Source organism: Mirounga angustirostris, unplaced genomic scaffold (assembly GCF_029215605.1).
Source record: "Mirounga angustirostris isolate CCGP_5_RB_7025 unplaced genomic scaffold, mMirAng1.0.hap1 SCAF_4, whole genome shotgun sequence".
Classification (NCBI taxonomy): domain Eukaryota; kingdom Metazoa; phylum Chordata; class Mammalia; order Carnivora; family Phocidae; genus Mirounga; species Mirounga angustirostris.
The window spans coordinates 117,202,779-117,211,488 of NW_026991712.1; positions in this window are offsets into that span (position 1 = coordinate 117,202,779).

Genomic DNA, 8,710 nt, shown 5'->3' on the forward strand with positions numbered 1-8,710 from the left:
TTCCTCCATCTCTCCCTCCCTCCCTCCATTCATCTATCCATCCCTCCATCATCCATTCCTCCCTTCCTCCATCCATCCATCCATTCAAAAGATATTTAAATTTATTTTGTGTCAGCTGCAAGAGAATGTGAAGATGAAAATACTCAGAGCAATATGCTCTTACAGTGACAATAGAAAGCAAAAAAATAATTAAAGCAATTTTCCTTTTCTGTGATGGTCTAAGTCTAGTCATGGGAAGAATTGATACTTCTGTACTGCATATTTCTTTTTCATGGGTTACCTGTTGACATTTTATGTTTACTTAACTTTGAACAAAAAGATTTCTATTTAGTCTATGGGTTTGAGGACAGCCAAGATGTCAGGATTAGACTCAGTTCATAACAGACCGAGATCCAGGCAGGCTACCTGACTGCTCATTGACACTGGAGGGCCCCTGAGTTTGTAAAGGGATGAGTTGTGTTTTGGGCTAAGTTGTATTTATTTATTCATTTGTCCACTTTTTTTAGTTTTATATTTTTTGTAGTGGGGTCCAATTTGAAGAACAGGAGAAAGAGTTGCTAAACATTTATCAAGTTTCTTGGGACACTTTGAAGCCCCTGGAACATTGGGAACTGGTAGAAACCGAGGCAGAACATTTTGCTTGTGTTTTTATCTTTAAAAATGGACATTTTTGGGGTGCCTGGGTCGCTCAGTTGGTTAAGCATGTGACTCTTGATTTCAGCTCAGGTCATGATCTCAGGGTCATGAGATAGAGGACCACATTGGGCTCCCTGCTGAGCATGGAGTCTGCTTGAGGTTCTTTCTCTCTCCCTCTCCCTGTGCCCCTCCCCTGCTTGCACTCTCTCTAAAACAAAACAAAACAAATAAAAAAAAATGGAAATTTGCTTAAGGAAGTTTGTGATGCTGGCACAGAAGGCACACCCTGGATTTGTGGCTCAGTCTAAGTGACGAAATGGTTTAAGGGAGGAAGAAGTTAGTGAGAAAAATGGAGAAGGCTCTGAATAGAAATCAGTTTTTAGTCCTGACCCATTAGAAAAGAAGTTTGAAAACTTTCCTTCCAGAACCAGAATACTGGTTTCTCATTTCATAGTGGAATTACATTGAATATAATTTCTTTTTCCAGTAGTTTCATAATTATATTAAGATTCTATTGCTTATTGGTTCTTCAAATCTTTACATGAGAAATTTCCCATAGTCTAATAGTTCGGAACTCCAAAATATTTCCTATCACTTTATTATGAAAAATAACAAATATAAAGTAAGATTGAAAGACTTTTGTAGTAAACAGTAAACTTTCTTGTGTTTGAAATTAACACTTTACTATTGTTTTATCACATATATAGTCATTTGTCATCCCTTTAACTCTTCATCAACTCATCTTACTTTTTAAAAACTACAGATTTCCCTTTCTCCCTAAATACTTTAGCATTCATAACATTAACTAGGATTTGATATTTTTGCAGTTTTTAATGTAAAGCTTATATACAATGAAATGCACAAATTTAGGTATACATTCGGTGAGTTTTGACAAATGCTGTATAACTCAAGCCTCTGTCAAGATATGAAGCATTATCATCACGTTCTTTCATGGACTTCTCAGTCAGTTTCTCCCCTGGTCCTGGAGTTTTGTTTTAATTTGTGGTTTTTTTGTTTGTTTTGTTTTGTTTTGAAAAGCTTTCGATGGTTGACTTACTTATTAAACATAAGCTAGTACATATTTTCAATTTCATTTAATGCCAGTTTTGTTAAAATGTCCCTCTCTACCCATAAGGATTTATCTATTTCATTTATGTTGTCAATAATTTTTTGACATAGAGTCGATCATAATATTGTTTTATAATCCTTTTTAATGTGATTTGTAGTGATAGTAGTGCTTTCATTCCTTTTATTAGTAATTTGTGTTCTTTATGTTTTTTCTTAATCAGTCTAGCTAGAAGCTTATTATTTTGTTGAGCTTCTCAAAAAACAACTTTTGGCTTTATTAACTCTCTATTGTTTGTTTTTTTTAATTTCATTAATGTCTGTTATCTTGATTATTTCCTTCATTTTACTTACTTTGCCTTTATTTTTCCCCTTCTTTTTCTAGCCTCTTAAGCAGGACTTTTTTTTTTAAGATTTTATTTATTTATTTGACAGAGGGAGAGACAGCGAGAGAGGGAACACATGCAGGGGGAATAGGAGAGGGAGAAGCAGGCTTCCCGCCGAGCAGGGAGCCCGATGTGGGGCTCGATCCCAGGACCCTGGGATCATGACCTGAGCCGAAGGCAGACGCTTAACGACTGAGCCACCCAGGCACCCCTTAAGCAGGACTTTTATGCCAGACTTTAGACCTCTTTTCTTTACTTTTTCTTTTTTAAGATTTTATTTATTTGACAGAGAGAGACAGAGAACACAAACACGGGAGAAGAAGACTCCCTGCTGAGCAGGGAGCTCGACAGGGGGCTAAATCCAGGACCCTGGGATCATGACCTGAGCTGAAAGCAGATGCTTAACCGACTGAGCCACTCAGTTCAGGTGCCCCCAGTAGACCTATTTCTTTTCTAATACAAGCATTTAAAGTTATATGTTTTCCCTCAAGTGTTGCTTTAGCTCATGTTGATATGTTGAGTTTTCATCATTATTCAGTTTGACATAATTGCCTGATTTCCCCTATTATTTCTTCTTTGATTTATGGATTGTTATAGAAGTTTGTTGTTTAAATTTCATATATTTGTTTTTTTCCCTAAATATCTTATTTTTTTTGTGTGTGGCTTTCTAATTGAATTTTATTGTGATCAGAGAACATTCTTTGTACAATTTCAATTATGTTAAGTACGTTTTGTGGCCTGTTTCATGAAGCATTATGTGATCTATCATATTGAATGTTTAATTTGTGCTTGAAAAAATGTTTATTCTTTTGTTGTTAAATTTGATGTTCTGTGCCTATTCACTAGACCAAGATGTTGAACATATTGTTTAGATCATCTCTATCTTTACTGAATTTTGTCTGATTATTCTATCCATTACTAAGAGATCATTTAAAAAAAAATCTCCCACACACACACACAAAAAATCTCCCACATTGTTTTTGGAGTTGTTTATTTCTCCCCTTAAATGTGTTTATTTCTGGGTCATGTATTTTAAAGTCCTTTTAGTAGGATTGCACATATTAATGATTGTTATTTCTTCCAGATAATTCGATCCTTTTATCATTATGAAGTTTCTCTCTTTATTTTTGGTAGTACTTTTTGTCTTCAAATTATTTTATCTAATGTTAGTTTAACTACTCCAATCTTATTATGCTTACAGTTTATATGGTATATCTTTTCCATTTATTTACTTTCAACCTATCTGTATCTTTCTATTTAAAGTGAATTTCTTGAAGATAACAAATAGCTGGGTCTTGATTTTTTTATTCATTTTTATAATCTCTGACTTTTAATAGAGTTTAGCCATTTGTATTTAAAATAATTATTGATAGGGTTGGATTTCATTTTCCTATTTTATAATGTGTTTTCTATTTATCTCCTCTGTGTTTTGTTCTTCTGTTTCTACATTTCTGTCCTCTTTTGGGTTTTTGAATATTTTCCAAATTCTACTTTACTATTGTTTTTTTTTTTTTTAGATATACCTCTTTGCATTTTTTTAGTAGTTGCTCTAGGGATTAAAACATGTATCTTTAACTTTTCATAATGAACTTAGAGTTAATATTGTGCCATTTCACATAAAATGCAGAATATTGCAACTGTGTAAATCCGTATAATGTCCCTCACTTTATGATGTCATGGACATGTTTTATTTATTATTCTGTATAAACCCCATGAGATAGTATTATAATTTTTACTTCATTTTTTTCCCAAGATTTATTTAGTTATTTTAGAGACAGAGAGAGGGAGTGAGTGCATGCAAGTGGAAGGAGGGGCAGAGGGAGAGAATCTTCAAGCAAACTTCCCTCTAAGCACAAAGCCCAACATGGGGCTCGATCTCATGACCCATGAAATCATGCCCTGAGCCAAAACCAACAGTTAGACGTTTAACCAACTGAGCCACCCAGGCACCTCTATAATTTTTACTTTCAATAGTCATATGAAATTTAAAGACATTTACAGGAAAAGAGAATAGTCATTTATCTTTACTTTATATTTCCCATTTCAGTACTCTTCATTCTTCCTCAGGTTATGAATTTCCAGTTGGAATAATTTTTCTTCAGCCTTAGAACTTCCTTTGGCATTTCTTCTAATTTATGTCTGCTAGCAACAAATTCTCAAATATTCTTTCTGTCTGAAAATGTATGTTCCCCAAATTCTATGAGGATATTATTGCTGGATATAAAATTCTTGCTTGACAGTTTTTATTTGACATTTTGCTTTCATCACCTTAATATCTTTTTCCACTGTCTTCTGGGCTCCATAGTTTCTGAAAAATAAATGATATAATGATTTTTCTCTCTTTATGTAATGTCTCCTTTGACTTCTTTTGAAATTTTTCTTTTCTCCTTTAGTTTTGTGCAGTTTTATCTTGACCTACCTAGATATGGTTCTCTTATTTTTTTCCTGTTTGGAGATTGCTAAGGTTCTTAAATCTTTAAATTTATGCCTTTCACCAAATTTTGAAAAAAAAAGCCATTATTTCTCCAAAATATATTTTATTCTCTTCTTCTTTTCTTCTGAGACTCCCAATTACACAAATAAATAGATCTTTTGATATTATTTCATAAACCAATAATGCTCTGTTGATTTTTAAATATTTTTTTCCATAGGTTGGATAATTACTCTTAATCTCTCTTCAAGTTTACTGAATATTTTCTCTGTCTTCTCCATTCTTCTGTTAAACCTATACATTTTATATATCAAATATTTATAAATCAGGTATTTTCAACTCTAGAATTGCTCTTTTTTGAATGATCATTTTCCTGTATATAGAATTCTTGATTTATAGTCTTTTTTTTTTTCAGCACTTTGAGTATATTATCCCACAGCCTTCTGCCCTTTTTGTTTTCTGATGAGCCAGTTGTACTTCTTATTAAAGACTTTTTTTTTTTTTTTAAGATTTTATTTATTTATTTGAGAGAGAATGAGAGACAGAGAGCATGAGAGGGAGGAGGATCAGAGGGAGAAGCAGACTCCCTGCCGAGCAGGGAGCCCGATGCGGGACTCGATCCTGGGACTCCAGGATCATGACCTGAGCTGAAGGCAGTCGCTTAACCAACTGAGCCACCCAGGCGCCCCTCTTATTAAAGACTTTTTGTACATGATGGTTCATTTATTTGTTTCTCTTTCTCTTACTGTTTTCAAGAGTCTCTCTTTGTCTTTTGACAGTTTGACTGTGATGTATCTAGGTGTGGATCTTTTTTAGATTATCCTATTAGGAGTGTTGTGAGATTCTTGGATGTGTAGGTTAATGTTGTTCATCAAATTTGGGAATTTTCAGGCATTCTTCAAATATTTATTCTGCCTTTTTCTCTCTTTCTCCTCTTCTGGGACTCCCATTATACATATGTTTGTATACTCATTGGTATCCCACTATCTCTGAATCTCTGGTCATTTTTCTTTATTTTTTTCTCTGTTCCTCAGACTGGATAATTTCAACTGACCTTTCTTCAGGTTGCTTATTTTTCTTCTATCAGCTCTTATGTTATTGCCCTTTAAGGTTTTATTTATTTGAGAGAGAGAGCACAGCCAGTGGGGGAGAGGGAGAGGAAGAAGCAGAGTCTGAGCAGGGAGCCCAATGCAGGGCTTGATAACAGGACCCTGAAATCATGCCCTGAGATGAAAGCAGATGCTTAACCAACTGACCCACTCAGGAGCCCTATTATTCCCCTTTAGTGAATGTTTCATTTTCATTATCATATTTTTATCTGGTTTCATTTTATAAGTTTAATACGAGGGTATTCATATTTTCTATTTGGTATGGTATCATCATACTTCCTTTTAGTTTTTTAAATGTAATTTTATTTCATTATATGAACATATGTCTGATATCTAATTTCAAATTTGTGACTTAAAAGTACAATGTCTGGGCTCCCCAGGAACAGTTTCTATTGGCTGTTTACTTTCTTATGTATTGAATACTTTTCTGTTTCTTCTTGTTTCTTACAATTTTTTTGTTGAAACTTGGACATTTTAAATAATAAAGCATGGCAATTCTGGTAATTTATCTCTGCTTCCTTCCCCAGACATTGTTACTGTTGTTGTTGCTGTTTATGTGTTCAGTTATTTTCCTGGAAAAATTCTATAATATCTGTATTCTACATTTTGTGCTGTGACTAAAGTGTCATCTCTGCTTAATTATCTTAGTGGTCAGATAATGATGGGACAGAGATTTCCTTAAAGGCCTTGAACCAGTAAGTGTCTCACTCTTTGCTGAAGGACGTAATATGTGTGTTGGAGTAGGCTTTCAGTGCTTCACTAGTTTACAATTATGCCTTAGTCTTTACTTCTTGCTTGCACAGAGCCTCATGGTCAGCTATGGATAGAGATTAGCACATTTTCAAGTCTTTTTGTGGTATATGCACAGCACTGCACGTGAAGTTGGCCTTCTAGATTCCCAGAAATATGTTAGACCTTTTCAAAACCCCCTATGGAGATCTCATTCCCCTTATTTGCCTTTAATTTTTTTTTGCCACTTAATTACCCCAACTGGCACTGATACCCTCAATAGCTATGATTTTAAGCCCCTGCCTCTGACTTTTTTTTGGCAAATTCCCTGTAGATTCTGCTTTCCTTGTCCAATGAGTTCCGAGTCAGTTGAAATCACGATAGCCATGAGAATGGGATTTTTGCAGAGAGTTCCAAGATGGGTCAGATAATGATAGTTCTCTGGGGATATATTTTTAGGGGAGCTCCAAACCCATTCTATCCATTCCTATGGCTGCTAGACTTCTGTTTCACAGTTACTGTCATTCCAAAGTGGCTGCTTTTCAAGGCTACTAAGAATGGGATGAGAGAAGGGCAACTTAAAATGCCACAAAGCTTAATATTCTCACTCAATTAATTTAACTATTTGAATAAACTCTCTTGAATAACCAATCTTTTCGTTAATTTCAGGAGCCCTTAAAATAATGACTTGACAATTATTTACCAGTGTTCTCATTGCTTTTATGGAAAAGTGGATTTTTGGAGGTCTTTACTTTGCCAATGCTGCTTTCTAAAAACTGAATAATTTATTTGAATCATAAGTATTTACATGTACTACAGTACTGATTTTTAAAGTACATCATAAATTACTTGAAAGTAGAAATTTAAAACAAATGTAATGAAAAGTAAATATAAATAAAGATTCTGATATTCCCTATTTTGCCTCAATAATTTATCTTCCTGGGATATGAGCTGTTTTTTGGAGACTTTTGTAAAAATTTTACTTCTGGTGTGATTCAGGGTACAAAACAATTTATCAAGGCTTATAAGTTCTATTGATCATGACTACTGATAATAAATATAATTATCAGTATATTTTAAAAGTTTTAATTTAAATTTTAGAAGAAGTATATGTTTAAGTCTTCAAACATTGGAGGGTATTCAGGAATTCTCTTTTTTAAAACAAGGGCTTTAAAGAGCATAATACCCCATGGGTTATTTGGCTCTCACAGAGTAGATCAGGAATCAATCAGCAAACTACAGTGTGTTGGCCAAATCCAGCCTGATGAGGGCCACGTCTAGCCAAACCTGTTTGCTTAAGCTGCTTTAATACTACAAAGACAAAGTTGAGTAGTTGTACAGACTGTATATCCCAGAAAGCCTAAAATGCTTGATATCTCCTCACATAAAAAGTTTTCTGATTTTTGAAGTAGTTTTCACTGGATGTTAGTAGTTCTTGAGATGTATTCAAATCATTAACCATATTTGTGAATAAGTACAAATTTCTGGGTTCTACATTAGGCATCATAACATCACACAGTTACTTGTTCTCTGATTTTCAGTTGAGTTTGGTAGATGGGGAACACTGCTGGGAGACCATTGGGAGGGAGAAAAGTGGGGTCAAGGTGTTTGTTTCCCTTGTTTCTTCCATCCAAGCTCCTCTCATTTAGATGGCTCTCTTCTATCCATCCTTCTGTGTATCAGTGGTTTCATAATCAGCCCCTTTCTTCACACTTTTAGGTTGTAGAGAGAGTATTTGAGCCCTTACTATTTTGGGAGGGGTATTAAAAATCTTTTATAGTTTCCTTAATCCCTATCCACACATTTGTAAATAATTCCCTTCTTTTTACCCCCATAAGTTATATTCATTTTAATTTGCCTTCCCCTTCAAGCTGGAAATCTCATACTGCAAATTTTTCTACTCTTTTTTTTTAGATCAAAACTTCAGTCCATCATTTCTCCATATTGAACTCCTGTCTTCAAAAATATTGTCTTTCCAAACTGTTGGTTTTGTGCTATTTTAAATTTTAAAAATTATACCTTCTATTTCTTTAATCAAGTTGTTAATAAAATTATAAACCATTTAGGGCTAAGAGGTAGTATCTGTGGACAATTATTAGAATGCTCCTTCTTGACTGGTTCAATCCATTTATAACATTCTTTGGTGTTGGGGCGCCTGGGTGGCTCAGTCGTTAAGCGTCTGCCTTCGGCTCAGGTCATGATCCCGGGGTCCTGGGATCGAGCCCCGCATCGGGCTCCCTGCTCCACGGAAGCCTGCTGCTCCCTCTCCCACTCCCCCTGCTTGTGTTCCCTCTGTCGCTGTCTCTCTCTCTCTGTTGAAAAATAAATAAAATCTTTAAAAAAAAAAATTCTTT